The sequence below is a fragment of the Ambystoma mexicanum genome, chromosome 12 (assembly GCF_040938575.1).
Source record: "Ambystoma mexicanum isolate Mex_15411 chromosome 12, UKY_AmexF1_1, whole genome shotgun sequence".
Lineage (NCBI taxonomy): Eukaryota > Metazoa > Chordata > Amphibia > Caudata > Ambystomatidae > Ambystoma > Ambystoma mexicanum.
In genome coordinates this window covers 310,253,698-310,276,179 of record NC_090936.1, presented here as the reverse complement: position 1 = coordinate 310,276,179, position 22,482 = coordinate 310,253,698, and positions in this window count along the sequence as shown.

Genomic DNA, 22,482 nt, shown 5'->3' with positions numbered 1-22,482 from the left:
TGTATGTGAAGTTTTGGGCTATGTGGTATAGACACATGGTTGCCAAAAGTGGTACTTCTGTTTGGGTAGTATGTGTCCAGTAAATTGTTTCACAAAATGTCTTGGCTGGTGGGATCATTTTTGGCTATTGTTTCTATGTCATCGTATGATTTGAGAACTCTTTTTCTAGATTTGGCAGGACAAAGACTTAGCCATACTATATTTTCAGATCTTCCATACAAATCAGTACCGGTTAAACGATCTGCAGCTTCATAGCAGCCAAATTCTCTATGGGAGAGCATTTTTATGCCCAAGCTGTACAATTTCTGAGACAGTGTTTTGTCTGATGGCAGATCATTCCAGAGGTGTTGAAGTTCTATTTTTTCTGCTTTGGTTAAGTAGGCTGTAACATATCGTGCAACTGCAGTGGAATTGTCTGCAATGCACTGCTTATCTATGTTTGCATTCCACAATAGGTCAATGATTGCATTGTAATCATTGATATATTTTGCTTCTTCTGTTCTTTTTTTGTAATTTGTATTTGTAGGTGATTTACCTTTAACACTATGTCTAACTGAAGACATGAAGTTGTTCACTCCACCTGTTTCTGTAACCAGTCTAGGGAAACCAAAACGGCATTTGGTGTAGTATTTCCCTTTCTTTTTGTATTTGTGACGACAATATTTGCCACATTTGTGTCCTTGAAATTGTATAATTTGTGCATGAAGATCACTATTTGTTGCTTCTGATGGAATTTCACAAGTGACATATTTTTCGATAAACTGTAACACAATGACATCACTGTCTTGACCAAATTTAGGAGCATAAAATCCATAAAATCCATAAAATCCATAAAAGCATGTGGATATGTGATGTCGGAACCAGTACTCTTTAGCACCACGCATGTTTGCTAATAGATTTGTAATACTTGATTGTAAAACCTCATCTTTTTGTTGCACTTTTTGTAGTAATTGTGTAGCTGACATATTTTGAAAGTGGGTTCCTGATTTTAATGTGTGTGCAGCTCCGTAACATAGAGTTGCTAGTTCACTTTCAAAGAGGTGGAATATGTATTCCACATTTTGTCTAAATCTGGGATCTTCAGAATACATTCATAATGAGCGGTATTCTGATGCTGTTATCTGCGTGGGTCTATCATTGTACCTTCCTCCTTTTCCAGTAGGAAAGAGTAGAGGATAAGCACGTGCTTCTATACTTTTTTCCCATATGCTGATTGGTGATCCTTTCGCTTGTCACATTTGGTAAGTTTCTAGTGCATCTTCTATGGTGACATTAGAGTGTAATGGATGAATTGTATAATGGTCTAAAATATTCGATACTGTAGCAGGATCTAGAAGTTCAAATTGACCAGTTTCTGGTGACTCTTGAATTATTTCAGTTGTTTCCCTTAAGTGTTCTTCAATATTTATTTCTTTGTAGTATTCATTATTGTCTTTTAGACATTGCAAGGCTTGTCTAACTTTATGTAAGTCTACCAGTTGTTGCCAATTATGTTGTCTTTTGTAGGTACGCCATTTACGAAGACAATTAAAGATTGTTCTATTGGATGTTGCACTCCCAGAGTGTGCACATTTTCTTTTATATCTAATGGTAAATATACTACTTTGCCGCGAATGCCTTTCACCAATTCAGAGGTAGGTAATTTTGCTGTTTTTGGTTGAAGGCATATTATTGCTTGAAATGGGTGCACTGTTTGAATTATGATGCTCTCATATAAATTGAGTTGTTGCAGGGGTTTTGGTAAAGGGAATAATTCCAAATTATTTGTGATGGCACGTGAAGGAGTTTGATTGTTGTCAAGTTTTGTAGTGCAGTAACTGCAAAGTGTTAAGGGGTCAGTTATTTCATATTTGTTTTCTGGTATATGGTAGAGAGCTAATTCAAACCATTTGGGATCTTCATTGTCTTCTATTTAGTATGTTATATATATAGTTTTTGTGTTACTTTTATAAAAAGTTCTGCGGCAACACACACACACATGGTTTGGTACTTCAGCGGATGTACTTTTGAATTTTAGTATTTCTTTTTTGTATGTGTGTAGTAGAAGGTTGCCATGTGCAGAATTGTTGCTAGTCTGTTGTAAAGCTATTGCATTTTGTAAGTGGTTTTCACTTCCAAAATATTTACTCTGGATATGGTTGATTTCTTCGAGTAGGTGTTTGGCTGTTCCATGTAGATGAGTGTTATTTAAATTGGCTGGTGCTAAAGCAGGACATGATGGAAGCTGCTTTTGCAAATAGGTCCTGAAATGCAGGCCAATGAATGCCATTGCAGTCCTGTGTATGTGCACACTGGACAGGTATCCATATTTTGCAGCAGTTTTATTTTGATTTTGTCTTTGCCTTTTACATATTGATTGAGGAACTGGCGTAAAGATTTGAAAGATTTTTTGGCAATGTTACACATTGACGTGCATGACCATTTGTATACTGGACATTCTGGTTCAGCCGAATAGAGAATTGATTCTGAGTTTTCTGGGGATATTTTTGGAAGCAGTATTTCTTGTTCCATTATGGCATTATTAAGTTTTTCATAACCTCTTCCACTGCTATGGATGCCAATTGTGTTTGTTTGATTTTGTTTGTATGCTTCTTCATTTAAATATGGTTCTGTGCTTGTGGTGTGAATCCATTCACCTCCACAGATATCTAAGAAGTTATTTTTGTTGACATTCCGTTTATTGAGAAGCTTTTTTTGTAATTTAGTACTTAGTTTTGTTAGTGGTTTCATTCTTTTGAGTAGGATTGCACTGTCTATCCAAGCTTCTAAGATTAATTTTCTACGGTAGTTTTTAAGGGTTGTGCATGATTTGTCTCCTGTTTGTATAAGATTCTGAAGGACTCTGTGGTGGAACATTTTTGCTAATATACTTTTTTTGGTATGGTTACGTCCTACTATATCAAGATTTATAAGGCAGTTTTAGCAGTATTGGTAGCTGCATTTCTGTTAATCATTTTCTGTTTTCTTTTACATTTTGATAGAGAAGGAAAGGTTTCTGTACTGGAAGATTGTTTAGTTTTCCTAAATGACTGTATTAGTTCTTTTAGTTGAACTTTTTTGTACAAACTCTGCTAGAGATGTGTTAGGGAGAATTCTCTGTTTAGGCTGAATTTCCTAACCTAGTGAGTCCCCCAGGAGCTTTGCTGGATTTTTGGGGTTTATTTTTTTCTCCTGCCAAGACTGAGACTCTTTTACCCTCACTCTTGGACATGATTTGAGTGTGTTTCTTTGAATCTAGATGTGTTTAATGGGCTATGGGGTCTTTTACTCCATAGGGTTTCATGTGTTTTTGTGATGTGTGTTACACAGCACCCTCCATGCAGTAACACAGGGGTGTCATAGTGACCCCCCAGTATAGACTCCATACCCTGGGACTGACTACTGTCTCCCAGGGCATGTAAAGTCACCATTGACTTTACTAGTCTTAAATTCTGAACAGAACCAGTACAAATCATCATATTGTGGACGTACTGGCTGGGGCAATTTGATTGCCCCAGGGTCTGTTAGTCGAGGGGGCACGTCTCCGTCCCCCCTGATCGAGTTTTGGCTGGTGGCAGTGGATACTACTTTTTATATTCAACTGCAAATATTTTCCTATGGGATTTCCCATTGTTTTAGGCTACTATATTTATTTAATTATTTACGGTAGCCTCGAACATACCGCCGGTTTATTTAATTAATATTAATTCTCCGGTTGGTATTTTTCGCCAAAACTTGATTCTAAAATGGCGTTTGTGTTCTCTTCTGTGACTCCAACCCAAGTCGAGCCCTTTGTTCCACTTTTTGGCGGGCTTCTCCACAGAAGCCCTCCAAAGTGGTGCCACTACGTCTGGGGTACTTAGGAGGGGTGGAGGGGAATTTAGGCACCCTGGACTGAGTTGCCTAGGCAACTCATGTCGCACTCCATCCTGATTGGTCCAAGTGGTGAGCCGGCCGGCTCACCACTTAGCATGCTTGAGTGACAGCTAGGCTGAGTGAATGGGGGTTTGCTGCATAAAAGCAGGGCTTTTGGGGACTGGAACTTCAGAAGTCGCCACAGGACCTAAGAATCCGACGAGGGAGAAGCTGAGCCGACCTGCCACGACACCACCACCGGTGGAGCCCTGCTGGACTGCCTCACCACTTTTCCCAACGACAGAGGAGATCTCCCGTCGTAGAGTCTTCTTCGTTTGACTGGTGGGGATAACCAGTTTCACCGTCTTTTCACTTTCCCGACGTACCTCGTGGCCGCCTTGCCCGTGCCAAGCACCCCGGCAACCGGGCTACCACGTTTTATCACGACCGCGAAACCAAGGTACCACCTTTAACCGGAAAACTCTGCGGCTGGTTTCTTCCCTGGTAGTGCAACGACCTTCATCTTTCCTCCAAGTCGAGATCTTCTCTTCCCCTGGACGACAACGCAAATTACACCCACTACCAGGAACAACTGCCACCGCTGGAGGATCCTTTCCACTTAAGGTACTGTGTCCCGCCTGGCTTCCCTTGCTACCGACTGTACGAGGTAGATTTAGCCCCCGGCTTTCGAACCTGGGTTAGCCTGGGACACCTTGGCTAAACTTTTCTCAGCCTCTCTAAACTCTTCTTGAACCCTCTGCAAGACTTTCTAAGCCTAAGTGTAACTGTGTGATCTTGGGCGCATTTGTGCTCTGCTCTCTCTAAGAGTGGGCCCAGCCTTTGGACTTTGGCTCATCAGTGACTTTTTGCTCTCTGCCTTGCTAACAGTGTTCCTGAATCATAGAGTGGTGTACCTCTTCATATTCTGTCTTTTTCCCTCCCTTTCTCGCAAACTTATTAGAGTGCAATCTAGTTAAGTGCTCACCTCTGTATGAAAATAAGTGGTGTTTTACTGTGATTTATCTAATAGGGAAAAAGGGGTGTATATATCATAATAGTAACTGTGTTTAGGATATTTTACAATAAGAGTGCTGGAGTGTTTCAACTGTGTGTTTTTAAATAAATAATTATATACTTTGATACCAAAAGCTCTGGTCAGTGTTTGCTTGTATTATTGTATATGAGTGCCTATTGTGTATACTTTGCATACTGCCTAACTCTTCTTGAGGGAAGTCTGACTGCTCAGCCACAGCTACCAGGTAAACCTGGGTGGTACAAACTGCTACCAAGTGGGTTTACTGCCAACACCTGTAGTCCCTAAGGGAACTGCACAGGTTTCTGCCTAACAAGATGGATGCTTATTTTGGACATTTTTATTTTCATTTGCTCTATTTCTGCGTTGCTTTCTACGGACCTGCTTTCGGGTAGGCATTCTGTGGGGTCTGTTGAAACAAAAAAATAGAAGGTATGGTTTGGGCTGTTGTGCAATGTATGTGTGCTGTATGCATGAGTGTTTGAGTATGATGGTAAAGCTGTATGTGCTGGTGTGTGATTGTGCATTGGGCAGCTACAATTAGTTGGGAAGGCTATTCTTCTATTTGTGTGTTACTATACTGCGGTTCAGATGACAGTAGAAAGTGAGCTAGTGGTGAGGATAAGCACTAATAGTAAATCAAATGGTGTAAAATTAAAACCATTCTTTGTTTTGTAATACTTATATTCTAGGGGATGAGTTACGTTATTTGTGCTCTGAAAAACTGAGAATTGTGTGCCATTCTGTGTGCTAATCCCTATTTAATAAATGGTGATTTGTGGGTAGAATGGTACACAACTCTTCATTCTTTTGGGGCACAAATGACATGAATCACCCGCACACTGTGTTTGAGTATTATATTTTAATAACAAGATGATATATATAACAATTAACATTATAACAGTAAAAGTGGAAGCAATTTGAAATTGAGAATCAGACCAAGAAAACAGTAAGTAGTCTAATTAAACTGAAGGGGAGAAGGAGAGTAGTGCAGTAGAAGTGAGAGGGAGTGAAGGGTGGGAAGAGGAGGAGGTTGGAAACGGATGGGGTTAAAGGTGAGAATGTGGAGAGGGAAGGGGAGGGAGATGATTAAGGAGATAAGGCAAGGGGGGAGGGGCAAGAAGGTGGGAAGGGTTTCATGTTGGGGAATGGAGAAGGAGAGATTTGAGGAAAGTGTAAAATGAGGAAAAGGTAGAAATAGAGCAGAGTGAGAGGGGTAAGGAGTTCCAGTGCAGGGGGGCTAGGAGTTAAAAGGAGTGGAAACAGGATGTGGCACAAGGGGAAGGGGAATAGTGAGAAGAAAGTGGTCAGCAGAGTGAAGGGAGTGGGAAGGAGTGCAGAAAGAGAGGAGAGAGGAGAGATAAGGGGAAGCAAGATTGTGGAGAGATTTAAAGACTAGGCAGAGAAACTAAGGTAGTATTGTACTTACTCTTTTTTGTGGAATGAGCAGGTTTCTTTGTAATTGGTGTTTGTAGTTCAGATGGTGCTGTTTTCCTGGAGAATGGTCTTCACTGCAATTGTAAAAGAAAGAAGTCAGTAATTGTGTGTGTTTATAGCAGTGATGTTAATTGAGGGATTCATTTTTATGTCTTTGTAGTAGTATTCTTGTTTGATTTCTGAACATAGTGTATGCATGCAGTTTCATTTGACTATGTGCAGCCTTTATATTTTATTTATAATATGTTAGTTAAACATGCTTTGCAAATGAATAGAATATTAAGTGTATGAAATTCACTTGGTTTTTTAAAGCTGTGTTATAGAATTTTAGGAGAAAGAAGAAATAATGTTATATTTATTTTACAATTTTTATTAGGTTAATGGTAGAAACTGTAGAGAAAAGCATGGAATATATGTATTTGTGAAGCTGTGGGTAATAAAGTAGAAGGATGTGAGTTACAGGTAGTGGTGTTAGTATAGCTGGCAGCATTGCAATGATAGTGTCTATGTGTGTGACTGAATGAAGATGCATGAAATTTTACTGGCTGTGTGTAATTTTATGTTACACTACTTAGGGGGTTATTCATAGAAATAAGTGCACAAGTGGCGCACGCGGCTGGTGCACAGTGTGCGCATGCGCCAAAGCCCATTTCAGCGCACAGCATATTCATGGATTTCAACATCCATAACCAGCCGTGGCGCAGAGTGGCACAGCGACCCTGCAGCAGTGCCAGTTACACCCCCAATCCCGCCCCATGCACCATGAACAGCGCACAAATCCAGTACATGGCGCAAAGGCCAGTGAACTAGCATACAGCCCCCAACCACGAAAACACGTGTAAAACTCCCCGCGCATGCCCCAGAATACACATAATTGGCTCACGCCAGCGAAAACACGTGTAAAACTCCCCGCGCACCCCTCTGAATACACGTACTCCGCTCGTGCCAGCCAAAACACATGTAAAACTCCCCACATACCCCAGTAATACACGTACCCCGCTCAAACAAGGCCTATCGCGTGTAAAACTCCCCGCGCACACTCCGGAATACCCATACCCCACTCGTGCCAGGTAAATTGCGTAAAAAAGCAACCCCTGTGACGTGGGCTGCCTGTGGGCCATGCCCAGGGTGGATGGGGTGCCTGCGTGCATTTGGTGTGTGGGAATTTTCACATGTGATAGGCCCTGTCCAAGCAGGGTACGTGTATTTGGGGGGTGCGCGGGAAGTATCACATGCGATAGGGCCTGTGCGATCAGGGTACTTGTATTTGGGGGTTGCATAGGAAGCATCACATGCGATAGGGCCTATGCGATCAGGGTATGTGTATTTGGGGGGTGTGCAGGAATTTTCACACGCGATAGGCCTTGTGTGAGCGGGGTACGTGTATTTTGGGGGTGCGCAGGAAGTATCACACGCGATAGGCCCTGTGCGAGCGGGGTACATGTTTTTGGGGGGTGCGTGGTAAGTTTCACACGCGATAGGCCCTGTGCGAGTGGGGTATGTGTATTTGGGGGGTACACAGGAAGTATCACACGTGATAGGGCATGTGCGAGTGGGGTACGTGTATTCAGAGGGGTGTGCGGGTAGTTTTACACGCATTTTAGCTTGTGCGAGCAGGGTACATGTATTTGGGGGTTGCGTGGGAAGTATCACATGCTATAGGGCCTGTGCGAGCGGGGTACATGTATTTGGGGGGTGTGCAGGAATTTTCACATGCGATAGGCCCTGTGTGAGCGGGGTACGTGTATTTTGGGGGTGCACAGGAAGTATCACACGCGATAGGGCCTGTGTGAGTGGGGTATGTGTTTTTGGGGCGTGTGTGGGAATTTTCACACGCGATATGCCTTCTGTGAGCGGGGTACATGTATACAGAGGGGTGCGCAGGGAGTTTTACATGCGTTTTAGCTTGCGCGAGATGGGTATGTGTATTTTGGGGGTGTGCAAGAAGTATCACACGCGATAGGTCCTGTGTTAGCGGGTACGTGTATTTTGGGGGTGTGCGGGAATTTTCACACGCGATAGGCCCTGTGTGAGCGGGTATGTGTATTTGGGGCTGTGCAGTAAGTTTCACACACGATAGGCCCTGTGCTAGCGGGGTACGTGTATTCAGAGGGGTGTGCGGGTAGTTTTAGTGACGGGTACCTGCCAGCAGGCTCCAACTCATGTCCCCCCTACCCCCACCCCCAGTGATGGGTACCTGCCAGCAGGCCCCGACTCATGTACCTCCACTCCCACCCCCAGTGATGGGTACCTGCCAGCAGGCTCCGACTCATGTCCCCCACCCCCACCCCCAGTGACGGGTACCTGCCAACAGGCCCTACTCATGTCACCCCACCCCCAGTGATGGGTACCTGCCAGCAGGCCCGACTCATTTCCCCCCACCCCCACCCCCAGTGACGGGTACCTGCCAGCAGGCCCCAACTCATGTCCCCCCACCCCCACCCCCAGTGACGGGCACCTGCCAGCAGGCCCAGATACATGGCTCACCAAACACCATGTTCTCTCAAAACAGACCCATGGGCCTAATGCCTACACATTCCCCCCTGCCCCCTGTCCAAGCATGCAAGCATCCACTGCCCCCACTCACAAATTACACATGCAAGCCTCAAAAGAACCACCATGGGCATGCATAAATGTACAACAGAGCCACAAAGTGGCAACACATGACAGAGGCAATGCCCGAAACCAATGAGAGTACACAACACCAATAATGAAGAAATTGGATGTGCATTAAAATACGTAATTAAAAAACACAAAGAAAAATCAAACTAGTAAATGAAGAAAAGACAAAATCAAAAAATGATGATGAATCCAATGTAAACCAAAAAAACACAAGACGAAAAAAGGGAAGTGGTCCATTTTAAAAGTCCAAATAAAGTACCTGAAAAAAAAAACATTGATCCATGGTGATGACAGAATAACCAAATTATGTACAAGTCTTGAATGATGTACACTGAAAGTTTGAAGGTCCATGATGTCCAAACAAAAGGAAACCTACCAGAAAACCCTACAGAGATAACTATGTACATAAAGTGGAGCAAAGTCCATGAACTCCAAAATAAAAATATAAAAAAAGGAAACCTAACACTAATGAACTATATACAATGGCGGCGGGCAAGTCCTACTGCTCACTAGTTGATTTCATGGCCCAGGGCATCATCGAACTCCTGTTCAACGTACGGGAGGCGGGCCTGTACCCTGGCCCGAAGTCTCGCAGGGATAATGCCATGTCCACCTCCAACTTCCTGCGAATTCCCTTGAGGCACTCAGCCCGCCTCAGCGCCCTGCGCATGGAGTTCTCCGCCCTGACCATAGTGAGCTGTGCCTCCTCCGCCCGCCGCCGCTCCGCATTTATCCGCTAGCCCAACCGCTGCCACACGGAAGACACTCCCATTCCAGGGTCCTCCTGCCCTCCGGCCGATGCCTGCCCTTCTGTTGTTGATGGCCCCAAGCCATGATGCCTCCCACGTTGAGCCTGCCGCTGCCTCCGCCGCAACTGCCTCTGCCAGCACGACGGCATCCAGGCTGATGGAATCCACCAGTGCCGTTGTGCACGTGCCCTGCCCGATGATGCTGGCACATGCTTCATCTGCTGGGGTCAAGTTGCTGGGGTGTCCACTCCTGCTGGACCTCTGACTCCGGACTGTGGCAGGAATGGGATCTCCACCAAGCTGGCTGCATTGGTCAGGGCAGGTCCACAGGGGGCCCTGGTGGCATCTGGGCTTGAAGACGACATGGAGAACGAATGGCGCATAGTCTCCGCAGAGGAGGAGAGGGCCGCCAGAGTGGCTGACACATGTACGAAACCCCCGACCATGGACCCTCCAACTGGGCCACATTGGCACGCAGCTCTTCGTGATGATGTGCGTGCTCCCCCCAGGAAGCACGCACGTCATCACGAATTTCACCCATGCGCAATGAGACACCAATCAGGACGGTCTCCATAGAGTCATGGGTCCCCTCGTCTGCAGGTAGAGGGTCAGATGACGTGGACCTCCCCCCTACTTGCGGACGGGCCTGGGATGCGGCACCCCTGCTGGTGCATGGTGGTGCAGTTACAGTGTCTGGGACAGTGACATGCACAGGCCCCTCCACGGCGACCTGTGCTGCCGCCTGCCACTGCCCCCGGACTGCACAACTTGCACCAGTGGTACCACCCCCACTAGGCCCCATGTGCGGCTCAGTAGCGGCCTCCTCCTCCTCTGTGCCAACCACCAACCTGGAAGGCTCCACACCGTCTTCCACCATTGCAAGCCCCTGTGGGGGCTCACTCACCCCTTCTGCTGCAGCCGTAGTGATATACGCGGCACCAGTCCCCTCGCTTCCAGATGATGATAATTCCTGGGAGGATGACTGGGCCTTGCGTCGCCGGCCGGTGGAGGCATCCCCGCCGCTTTGCTCCAAAACACCGTCTCCGCCCTCTTCTTCACCTGCCACTGTGTAGAGGGAAACATAGAACACTACCATCAGGGTACTGTACAATAGTCCCCTAGACAGGAAGCAATAGCAGATGAGTGGGACTGTCAAACGTCACTTCCATCATGTCCCTCCACAACACATGGGTTAGTGCAGGCAACACACATTCAGAAACAGGCATGGCACATGCAAAGAACATGTGCATACATGTCCAAGGAACTCTTGAAACATACAATGGTGGTTTGATGCTCACATGCATCATGGGCCATGCCTATCACATGCACACACATCACTGTAGTTTCATCCATGTGGCCTCGTACACCCCAGGCACAGTGGATACAAGGATGGCTAGGCTGCATCAGTGAATCAGAACATTGACACAGACATGTGTCATGCATCCATCGCGTTTACAAGTCACACACATGCAACTCAGACACACAGACATGTACACCATACATGTCCATGACAGCAGCACCCATCTCTCACAACCCATCCATGTCCAAAAACAGAGACATGCATGCATTCATGTGTGCATTCCGCATGATGCTCCGCATGTTTCATTGTAACACATGCACCATTCATGTGGTTCATGCATGACTGGTCTCACATGCAGTACCATGATCTCCCTGCACACACACATCCATACAGGGCCCATTTGTCACACATACAGGCAAGTAGCTGACTACCAGCACACTGCAACATGCTCTTTTTCACACAGCAATGCATGGCCACTTACTGCTCGACTCCAGACGGGCCTGCATCCTGAGGATCTGGTGGTGAAGCACTGGGCGAATGCGCTCCAGGACCCTCATCTGCTGGTTGGTAAGCTGGCCCCGGCGCCCCACTGCATCCTCTGCATCTAAGAGGCGCCAGGCTTTCTTGAGGGTCCTGGACTTGTAGTCCTCCCACTACTTCTGGATGTGTTTGATGTCGCGGGGTGCCACCCCCTCCGTGTTGATGGCATCCACTATGTCCGTCCAGATCCTTTCCGTCCTTCCTTGTCGGCGCGCAATGGTGTGAAGAGGGCATCATACTGCCCCAGGATTCGCTCCACCAGGATGCCAACTTCATTGGAAGTGAAGCTGGCAGCCCTCTGCCGGCTGGGGGTTGCCACTGGTGCCGGAAGGTGTTGTGTCGGACATGGCAACCTCCGAATCAGGTATGGGTGGGCATCTGGGTCCTGGGGCTGAGCTGTGGAGCGATGGAATACCAGTCTCGAGTCCTCTGTTCCAGCAGGGGTGGTCACAGCAACTGGACCCCTGGAGATGACAGATATGCAGGCACCAAATGGCATGGCACGGTGGCAGCAGGCAGGCAGGCAGCAGCAGATGGCTCGTGGGAGGCTGCTTTGGGCTCTGGGGGCAGGAAAATGGCCTTCTCGGCAGGAGCGTGGTCTTCCATGTGTTCTTGCAGGGCCAGCTTGATATGGAGTGATTTGGCACGTGAAAAAACTGCACGTCAGCGTGTAATTCGAGGAGAGGCCCTTAGCGCATAAGCGCGTCTGTGACGTTACGCACACGGGCGTTTCCTTCGTGACGGGTGCATAGTGATTCAGCACGTGAAAAAAATACACGTCTGCGTGTAAATGCGCGTGATCCGAGGAAAGGGCCTAAGCATGTAAGTGACGTGATGCGCGTGGGCGTTTCCCTCAGCACGGGTTAAAGGTGAGCAGGGCCAGCAGTTCGCTGTATGTGCCTTTTGTGGAAACCGACGTGTGTGTTGCTACTTCGTGTTGTTTCTTGCGCCATCAGAGCTTTACAGCGGATCAAGGACGTATCTCTTCTTTTGGCAGGGGTATTGCCTATGCGTGTTTTTCATTATCACGCTTGTCTGACGGTGAGTTGCGCACGCTATTTTTCCCACTGCGGGTGCCCCTGTGTATCGCGTATCCATTTTCGAGGTCATAGTAGCCTGCGTGTCCCATGCATACGTGTTTTTCATGTCCCTGGGTGCCACTGCGTACTGCGGGAGGTTAATTCCACACACGTGGGCTACCGGGGGTTGCATGCACGGTTTTACAGCAGTTTTGGGGTACCTGAGCATTGCTTGACTCGTCACTTTGTCACCGGGGTCACATACAGCCTTGCAGGTGCAGGGGTGCTGTTAACATCTTGTATCTCACCCCCTTCACCCTAATTGCCCAGGACAATTGTCGTGTACACCTCCCATTGGCACTACTCAATCTGTGCCGGCACTATTACATCTGTGCCATGGCTGGGAGGCCACGAAAGGTGAGGGGCGCCTCTGCTGGGCATACTCCATGTGGCGGGCGTGGTCAGGGACGTGGCCGGGGTGACCAGGGAGTAGGGGGACTCCAGGGTGTCCAGGGTGGCTGCAGAGGGGGAAGAGGCAGGGGTGCGCCAATTTGGCACTATGTTGTGCCACGAGTTGGTGCAATCATGCCACCACCCCTGCGGCTCAGGGAGATGCAGTACTTGCATCTGGCACTGGCGCCCATGTGACCCGGCAGTCATTTCATCGACTGCCACGGGCCCAAGGGTAGTAGTATCTGCAGGTGCAGCTGTGGACACCAACACTCAGGCTCAGGGTCTGCTAGCGCAGGCTGCGCTGGCACTTGAAGAGTCCATGGAAGATTTCCAGGAGGTCAGGAGGCACACCATAGGTGCATGCAGGGCTGCCCTGACCAAGGCATATGTCCCTGGGGCAGTAATGTCATCTGCTGCCCCGACCAGCTGGGTGTTGGCAAGTGCAGGGGCAGATGCAGCCGGCACCACCCCAGTTGTGAGTCTCCCAACCAGGACAGTCCTGGTCAATGTCCCTGGCACAGCAGATGTTGCTGCACAGGGTCCATTCCAGGGCACCCGGCAGCCACTGATGCAATTCAGGGCTTCACTCCATGTTCCACCTGCCACTCCCTTGGCTCATTCCACCAGCGCCACTGCCCATACTGATCAGGGTGGCATTTGCCAGCCAGGGTCCGGACCAGCATCCAAGAGGAGGAAGGCTGCACCTGCAGTACAGGTTAGGACGCCAGACACAGCTACGGCCTCCGGCACATCGAGGAAGGAGCCTTTCTGCAAGCAGGAACTGGACTTCCTCATGGACTACGTGCGGGAATACAACCGTGACATGCTAGTGGGACCGAATTGTCAAACTACGGCTGCCCATCGTGATACCCACTGGAAGCAAGTTGTGGATGATGTGAGTGCACTCGGCCATGATGTGCACACAGCGCAAGGGTGCAAAAAGTGTTGGAATGACCTCAAATGCAGCACTAAGGTGAAGCGTGCCTCTAATTATAACATGACTCTGGTGACTGGCCGTGGACCACCACCTGAGGAGGAAGATCTCACTCTCCACGAGTCAATTGTTGCGGGGTTCATACCAACAGGAATGGTCGAAGGAGTGGGAGAGATGCAGGACTTTTATGCCCCGTCCAGTGAGAGTTGTCGCCTGTTCGTCGAGGACATGTGTGTTTTGCTTGTGTGATGTGTTGTGCTTGACTGCCACTGCATGTCATGTGTACATGGTTTTCATGTGCAAGTCATGCAATGCTTCACTGATGCGTGCATGCTGTGCAGGATGGTGGACATGTAGAGCAGACAGGGACTGCCCTCATCACCACACTTGTACCCTACTCAAATGCTAGCCACCCGGATGCCCCTCCAGTCCATGTTCCAGCTCACTGCCCCTTCTGCATGTAGCCTGGGGTGTGTTTCCTCTCAGCACTGGGACTATGTCATTGCATGACTGACGTGCATGTGTCCTCTGCCTGCATGCAGGTAATCCACCTAGGCATGCTCGCTTGCCCCTCCACCCCCCTGCACCCCAATTTCACCATTGTACTGGTGTGCATCATTTTACCGTACTGCAATGGCCTGTTCAAGCCTCCTGTGTACATGCAAACTTCCACCAGCCAACCTGCCAGACAAATGCAGTGGGGTACATCCTCTGTCCTTCATGCAGGGTGTCTACCTTGGACTGTGCATATGGCAGATGCTTCGCAGGTACATTAGTGCCCATTCATGCTCCATGTGCATTCCATGCTTGCCCCTATGTGTCCTTGACTGGATGATCATTGTAGTACGTGTCCAGGGTGATCTACATTTCATGGCATTTCATCAGCCATCCCATGCCCACTCTGGCTCAGTCCTGCACCACACACATGTTTAGGGTGTCACAGTCTGTGTGGGGCACAGGTCTCACCCTGTTTTAGGCCCACTGATTCTGTCCAACTGTTGCAGTGGCTTCTGCACAAATGGGTGTACTACCTAGGGTTCATTATGTGTCCTGCTTAATGTCCCATCATCATATGATGATGCATTTGATGCTTGTCAACACTGTCTGCCAATACACAGGTCTCTGGTCACCTTTTTGCTACCATGCAAGGCATCCCTGCCTTTTCACTTAGGGGGTGGGGGGGTTTGCTTGTAGCCATGCAACCCATTGCATGCACATTGAATGTGATGCCTGAACTTTCCCTTGCACTGCCTTCACGTTCATTGATACACATCATGATGTACTTGTTCATGTAGGTAGTGGGTAACATGTACTGCACTGCATGAACCCACTTTTGAGCCGTGTTACACCGTTCTACATGCCTACTCACTGATGCAATGTCAAAGTGACCTTGCATGCATGGCAGGTTCTCATTTGTGTGTGACATGTCTGCTTCATGTGTTGGCTGTCTGTGTGATGTCTCTGTGTGTGTGTGTTATGTGCTTCTGACATGTGTACTAATGTTATTTTATCTCCACTTTTCAGATGATGATGCAATGGAGCCAGAGGATGGTGTTGTCATGCCAGGCACAAGTGGGGGTCGTGGGGTGGTAGAACACGAGAACCCACATGTGTTACAGACCATCTTGTCTATGGCTGGCAATGAGTCCAGCCAAGATGCCCACTCTGACGTCCATGACGGGTTGGATTTGCATCAGGTCCATTTGTCAGGGGTGAGTGATTCTGATGTGGACGCTCCTCTGTCCGTGACACCTACACTCAGGGGCCAGACGGTGGTGGGACCTCTGCCTGTGGTGGATCCGGACGCAGGGTCTTCCTCCACACCAGTCGCTGATGTGCCTGGGACATCACGTCAATGGGGGAATGTAGTCCTGCAGCCGCGAGTGGTGCCAACACGACAAGGATGGCCAGTTCTTGGGCCCCGCAGGTGTCAATCCCAGCAACGCGGTGGCCCGTGCCACCGAGGTATACTGAGTGGGAGCAAGACATGACTGCCAATTCAGAATGCCAGGGCGCAGCAATTGAAAACATCACTGTGAGCATGGAGCGTGTGGCCCAATCTGCTAGGCAGGTGCTTCTCCAGCAGTGGGCAGCACAGTCCACGGCCTGCTCGCTCAGGCTGGGCATGGCAGCCTCAGACAGGGCACGCCAGGCTCAAATGTTGTCTTTGCGTCAAGCAATTGCTGCTAACGCAGAGGCACACATGGAGGCACTGAGGGTTGAGCATGATTCCCTCAGATCCACTCTGGGCGTCCTCTTGATGTCCCAGAGGGAGCGGTCAGAGGAGAGGTTTGCGCTGCTTGAGTGTACTATCTCGGCTGAGCTACGTGCTTGCCAGGAGGTGTATCAGTTGTCCAGCCAGACCACGCAGGAAGAACTGTGTGTTACACGTGTTACCTTGCAAGAGGAAGCACTTGTATCACGGGAGGTTCTGCATGCTGACCTACGTGTAATCGCCACACAGAACCAGGCTCACCCATGCGACAGACTTGCTGCTGATGAGGGGCAAGCTGTGCCTAGGCGTGGCCAGGCTCCTGTGCCACGTCAACCTTTTCAGGAAGAGGCTGACTCAGACGACAAGATATCTCCTGCACAGGTCGGGCTGTGCAGGCGTTGAGTCCATGGAAGTTTTTTTTTTGTCTCAACATCATCGCATGTGGGTGTTGAGGTGCACCCTGTACCTCCCCCCTCTTGGGTGCCTTCCCCCCTCCTGGGTCATTTATGGGCATTTTTTTTTTTTAGTTTAGTTAGTTAATATTGTGTTTGATAGTTAGTTTAATTAGGTAATATAGGTTTTTCATAGTTGGTTTAATTAGTTTATATAGTTTAAAATCGCTTGTCTATTGTGCATTCATGTGACAGTGTGGTGATTTGTGGCTTTTGAAAGCATCCACTGTCTGTTCCAGCTGGGCCCTTCAGGCTTGTCTCGTGTATGTGTTTGCAGCTTGGGGTCCTGACTCACAAAGGCCACTCCTGCTTTCCTTATCCATGGGCTCGCAAGGATGGTTCGGTGTTACAGTCATTTACGCAAGGGCTTTGGACTGTCATATCTGTGGCCTGTCTGCTGCTGTACTACTTGTGTTAACACCCCTAGTGGGGATTGTGGGTTTTTTATCCACGGCATGTCTGTATTAGATTTGGGTGGGTTCATAATTGATATACATTGTGATGTATGTTTCATTTCTTTGCTGTACTTGTGCTTGATGCACTTCATGATATAGACAGTGGCCAGCACCCTTTGCCTGTCAAAGTCACACTGATGGTGGGAGGAATTCTGATGTAGGTCTCTGACATGGCCCAGTCACAACCAGCATGAAGAGACACACACAGGGAACTTTCCAGCGTTAATTATATGTTTTGTGCCCTTTCTGCAGGAGAATGAGCCTCCAGACCACCTTTGCCAGAAGACATGGGGCATAGTTCTACAGACAGCTGGCCACGTTCGGTGGGACACACATGCGCATGTGTAGGCAAGCAGTGGCACAGGGCTTGTGCTCAGACGTCCAACAGAAGCAGACGTGTTTCCAGGAGCTCCAAGCAAGGTGAGCAGCACAAGGGGGCCACACCGCAGCCAACCTTCCACCAGGCCACTTGCACATGCATGCTAAGTAGCACCAATGATGGGGAGCTTGGACAGATATTGTTGTTGAAGCGCACAGTCCAGCTAAAACGGACAAATGGCAAGTTGCTTTCCAAGTTGTCAGGGGCACACGCAGGGGCTGTCACACATATCCTCCGGTCCCCCCTGCTCCATAGAAGCAGAGTTATTAGCACAGTTGCGTAACTAGCCAGAAACTGATGCAGCGCACAGGGACACCCAGCAAGGCACAGACTTGTGCGCAGTGCATATCATTAGCATGTGCAGATTGACACATGCACTACCTATGGAAATCTGTGGATGCAAGAACACAACCTGTACTGAAGTCGCACCTCGCTATACGTGTCTAGCTGCTCACCCGGGGACCATTGTATGATGTGTGATTCTTGACGCAGAGGTCTTACATTTCCCACGCCCCCATGTTTGCCTGCCTACTGCATTGACAGTGTATGAACCATCACGGGGCCAAGCTAATGTATGGGCACAAAGCAGCAGACATGAGTGTTTGTTTGTGGAGGTGTCACTTACTTTGGGGCATGAATGATGTTGTGTGTGTGTGTGTGTTGTAAACACGCACAGATTAGAAACTCACACTCTCTTTGGAGCATTGAACTTCTCCTGTTACCGGACCTGAGAGTGTGCAGGCAGGAGGCCAGCACTCGCCCCAGAGATAAGTCTCTCTTTGGCTTGCATTTGACTCATTTGGTACAATGTGCATGATGAACATGTTTTGTCTGATTGAGTATGTGTTATTGTCAATTGTTGTTTTTTGTATTTTGCCTACTTTCCCTTGACAACTCTACTCCCCTCTCCTGCCCCTCTTTCTGGTTATCCTGAATACCAATCCCTGTCCAAACAACATATCCCTGACCCTTCTTCCCTGCCGGGATCTCAGAGGCCTGTGTACGTTTGACCTTGCAGGCGCCCAGACCACGGAGGGGGTGGTTGGTTTGTGCCACTCCTGCGCCTGGACACCAGAGCTGTGACACTACCCATCAGTTGTTGCATCATCATTGTTTATTATGTATCGAACATGGTACCCATCCTGTTGGAGCATTGTTGAAATGTGCTACCTTGGTTGTTCTATCATTGTGCTTGGACATGTGCTTGGACATTTTCTGCTACTTCAAGTCATATACTGGAGACTCTTCCAGGGTTTTTTGATGCTTACAGGCTTTTTCCCTGGTTTGTGGGTTTGGCTCATTGGAGTTCTCTGCCATTTGGTATTTTTACCAGTTAAGGTGGCCTCTGAGGGGGCTGGACCCTATTTATACGCAAGGTGGAACATGGAGACCAAGGGGTAGGGTGATCCTGTAGCCAGGCAGACTTGAAGTAAGAAGGCTACATACCCCAGACACAGTTGTTCAGTAGGTCATGGTGATGTGTAAATGAGGGAGGGTCTTTTGTTGTTGGACAGTTAGCTTGGGCTACAGTGTTTTGGGCACTCTGACATTGTAATTGTGGGGTCCTATGTACATGATGTGTTCTGCTGGTCAATGCCTGTTCCTGTGTTGTCTTTACTTTTCAGGTGTCAGGGAATTGGTGTGGTTTGTCATGCTGGGGTGTACACATGGGCAATGTTCACATGTGATGTGTACAGGACACTGAGGGTCACTTGATTTCACATGCATGTATTGAGTGCATGTCCCTACTGACACACACAGTTGCACAATGATCCACCACATGTACAACCACCCTTCCATGGCCACAGGTGCACACAGATTGCCTTCTGGGGCCCGCTTTGTCCCTGCAGAGCATAATCTATGACCATTTGGGGATCCCGTACATGCGTCAATTGGTTATTTATTTAATTAGTCATTTTCATGTGATGCTCAAGGTATATCAGCAACACAATGGCTGCTCACTGTGCTGTGTGCTGAGCAGTGTGTTGCAGGAGACACACACAAAACACGGGTTCGGGAGTAGGGGTTTTGCCTTGCCCAATGTGCATGTGAACAGGCATTCAGTTTATGTTCATGCTACAAATGGTGGAAAGCATTTGTGTATGACTTGGTATGTGTGGGAGGTTGTTGGTCAGTCATTTCATCTGATTCCATGTCAGGCATCATTGTCTCGAGCCACTTTCCATTCATCACATGTCACTTTGTATCTTTTTGGTCATGTTTTGGGCTTTTGCTATTGTTTGCCAGGTCATGGTGTGACAGACAAGGGTGATGTGGGTTGGGAGGGTTTGGGTGACATAACAGGGATTGTCATGGCCTGTTTTGCGGGGGGGTGGTTTAAGTAGCTAGGGATGCACACAATGTAGCACTTCCATGGCAACATTCTCAGGGTGGTAAGGTTGTGAGAGTTGACTGTCTCTTTGTTATCATCGATGGTCACCTGGTATGTGCCAGGACTGTGTGCACTCCACGGGGGTGAGAGTTTAGGTGAAAATGTGGCCACAAGTTGGGTCCAGGCTGCCTCGCCACATGCCCTATCCCCTCCCATGGGCAGCACCTGCGCCTGTGGTTGGGGATGTGGGGGCACCACCATGCCCACCGGTACACCCTGCCGTTTTGCAACATTGTGCAGGATACATGCTGCCATAATGATCCTGCACACTACTGGGGGTGCATAGAGTAGCTGCCCGCCAGAGAGGTCAAGGGAGCGGAAGCGTGACTTGTGCACAATGAATGTGCGCTCCACTATGCCCCTGGTTGCAATATGGGCAGCATTGCATCTTACCTGGGGTGGTGTGGTGGGGTTCTGGATTGGCGTCATCATGTGGTCGCTCAGAGGGTAGGCACTGTCCCCTGGGGAGGTGATTATGTTTGTGATTATTAGGGTTTGTGTATTTGTCTGTGTGTGGCATGCATGCATGTGCACAGGCATTTGTACTCACCCAGTAGCCATGTGTCGCCATGCTGTCCAGCTTTCAGGGCCCAGCTCAGGGCGGACATTCTGTATATGAAACTGTCCTGGATGGAGCCAGGGTAGTTTGCATAGACAGAGGTGATGATTCCCTTTGCATCGCATACGACCTGCACGTTGATGGAATGCCAGTGCTTGCGGTTTCGATAGATGTGCTCAGTGGCCCTAGGTGGATGTAGGGCCACAAGGGTTCAATCTATGGCACCGAGCACTTTGGGGAAGTGTGCCACCCTGTAAAAGTCCTGGACCACGGCCTGCCTTTCTGCGGGTGTTCTGGGCATGTATATGTGCCTGCGGACTGAGGGGCATGCAGTCATGATTGCCAACACCTGGAGTAGGCAGCTTGACTGCATGGCGTGTGAGATCCCCCCCACTATGGCAGTTGTCTGCTGAAATGACCCAGTGGCCAAAAAATACAGGACATTGAGCACCTTCTCAGGGGGCTCAAAGCTTTGGAGCACAGGGTGGCGGATGTAAGGTCATCTTCCCACTCCCTGACCAGGTCTAGGATGATTCGAGGTGGAAACCTATACCTGCCATAACCTGGTCGGCAGGCATCCCAAAAAGGCTAGTCCGTGGATAAGAAATGCAGGCCCTGGCTTTTATCCTCCTCCTGCGCGGTCCCACGATCAGTGCTGCGACAAATGGGGCATTCATCGTAGCTGTATATACGTGTTTGTTTTTTGCACACACCTTTATACTGTGCGTGGGGATGCTTCCGCCTGCCTTTGTGTGGAGGACGTGTTGACACCTGTGCACGTCTTTTAGCGTGTCCGGGTTTCCTGTATTCGATTCCATGAATACGCTTTGTTCGGGTGCGTGTGGGCGTTCCGTGTATTTCCCTGAAGTACTTCCCAAGTTACGCCTTCTTTTTCACGCGTTGTTCCCATTCCGCATGTTACGCCCCGTGTCCTGCCCCCTTTTTGTTGTGTGCACCGACGGTCTGCGCTTTCCCTGTGCGCGTCGCACACAGCGTTCGGGTTGTTGCAATGACATGTGCTCCCGTATGCGCCATGCACGGATTTAGCGCACATCCATGGCAAAACACGCGCAGACCCTTCCTTGAATCGCATGGGTGAGCATGCGCTTGCTTTTTCACGCATGCGCCAGCTTGCACAAAGATTTTCGGCGCACATTTGTTCCATGAATTGGCCCCTAAGTGTTTTTCCACAACTATATTGTTATTTCTTCCATTTTATAATATTACAATTTTTTAGATAGGTGTTTATGTACAAAAAAAAATTAGATAGCAGACAGGTTTGGAAGTGATAGTTGATGTTGGCAGATGGAAAAAATGACAAAAAGTTCATTTTATAGGCTATACAGGTTAAGTGGCAGTTAGTCTGTTTATATTCATTTATACGAGTTGTACATGTACTGTGAAGAAAATATGCATACCTGTAGTTTGTATTCATGCATGTGGATATGCATGCAGCTGCAAGTAGAAATCTTGAAGACTTGTACAGTAGTTTTTGAAGTAGGTGCTTTCTAATGATATGAGACTTGTACTTGTACTCAGAGTGATCTACAGTACATTTGAAGTGCTGAACTCCGATGGATGGTTGTGTGACTGGTTAGCTGTATCCAATGAGGGAATGGCACTGAGATTGAAGTGGAAATGGTAGAAGAGCTGTCTAAGTTACGATATGTCCGCGGACATGGTGGTAGTCCGCGGACATCGCATATTACATACAGGGATTTTGGGGGGGAGAGGCATGTAAATGAGAATGAGCAGAGCAATTGATTGGTCAGTAAAGTTTAGTCGGTGTGTTGTGTAAGAATAGAGTTTGTCAGAAAGTCTTTTTCCTGAGAGAAGAACAGTTAGCTATGACTGTGTGTTTCAGAAAACAGATTATATGGATTTTGGGAGACTCATGTATACATTGGTTATTGGCATGCACAACGCTGTGGAGTAGCTGCAGATCTTGGATTCCCTCATGTGGAAGTGCACTGGCATGGAGTGCATTGAATGAAGTGGCTGGACTTGGTACCTCTCTGTGCTAGTTTGCAGACAGAGCTTCATCCAGACATAATTATAGTTCATTGTGGAGGGAACAGTTTAGGACATGTGTCAGGAATTTCTTTGCAA